General features: G+C 28.2%; 1 long non-coding RNA gene across 1 annotated transcript; it reads left to right on the top strand.

Annotated features, from left to right (window-relative positions):
- The first annotated feature begins 143 nt into the window (after positions 1–143).
- LOC106691571 (uncharacterized) lies at positions 144–972 on the top strand. Its single transcript, XR_010844793.1, has 3 exons — positions 144–225; positions 318–374; positions 544–972. It is a non-coding gene; the product is annotated as an uncharacterized lncRNA (long non-coding RNA).
- Positions 973–995: the final 23 nt, after the last annotated feature.

The raw sequence follows: 995 nt of genomic DNA on the forward strand, positions 1-995 counted from the left end.
TTATCATTAATACCTAACGGCATTTGCCACGATCATTCATTCTTCACGTGATGTTTATCTAGCATTGAACATCATATAATAATTATAATATTATTGATTTTAGTACTAATCAATATTATTTAAAAAATATTTTTATACATTTCAGACCAATGGTATATTAACATAAGATAAAGAGGATACAGTTTTAAAAAACCAAAGGAAATTCAGCCATTCCAAATCAATGAGGTAAATATTACTACTGGAATCTTATACCTTTTTTAAAAATCTCCAGCGACTAATAATTTATAAAGTATACATATTATGTTCTTTCCTTGCAGAACCAGCCCAGAATGGTTAACCATGAACTGGCCGCCATTGAACATGGCTATGCCATGGTAAGTTATTTGAGTATTTTAGATCGATTTTTACTTCATTTATATTTATTCATTATAGTGTGAAACTATAATTCATATGTCATATATTTAGACCGTATAATTTCAAATTATGAAGAAGATGGTCAGGGGTAGATAGAAAACAAAATATTTAACAACTATTAATTTGCAGACGTTTCGCCCCACTTCAAGGAGCTTCCACTTCGCTGTTCAAGTTGAGAGCTTTCGAAACTTTCACCTAGAAAAGCCCTGACAATAATTTGGTTTGATTCCTTTGTGTATTATTAATATTGTTTGGTACTATTATTATATTATTGATTTTATTATTAAGGAATATTATTTATAACAGTATTTTTATATATTTAACCCCAATGGTTAACCTCTAACGGCTACGATGACTATCGTCGTCTAGAAAAAACAAAAATTCATTTGCAGTTTCAAATTATTGAGGTAAATTTTACTCCTGGTTCTTTATATTTTCTATTTTTTTTTTATTTTCTATCTCCAGGGAATCAGGGAATGTATCTTCTTTGCTTGCAGAATATAAAATATATTGCTTTAAAAATATTAGGAAATAATGGTTGCAGGTCAATAAGCAACAATAATACTGAATAAAATACAAAA

The sequence above is a fragment of the Halyomorpha halys genome, unplaced genomic scaffold, assembly GCF_000696795.3.
Source record: "Halyomorpha halys isolate HHAL.00 unplaced genomic scaffold, Hhal_1.1 Scaffold2488.1, whole genome shotgun sequence".
Classification (NCBI taxonomy): domain Eukaryota; kingdom Metazoa; phylum Arthropoda; class Insecta; order Hemiptera; family Pentatomidae; genus Halyomorpha; species Halyomorpha halys.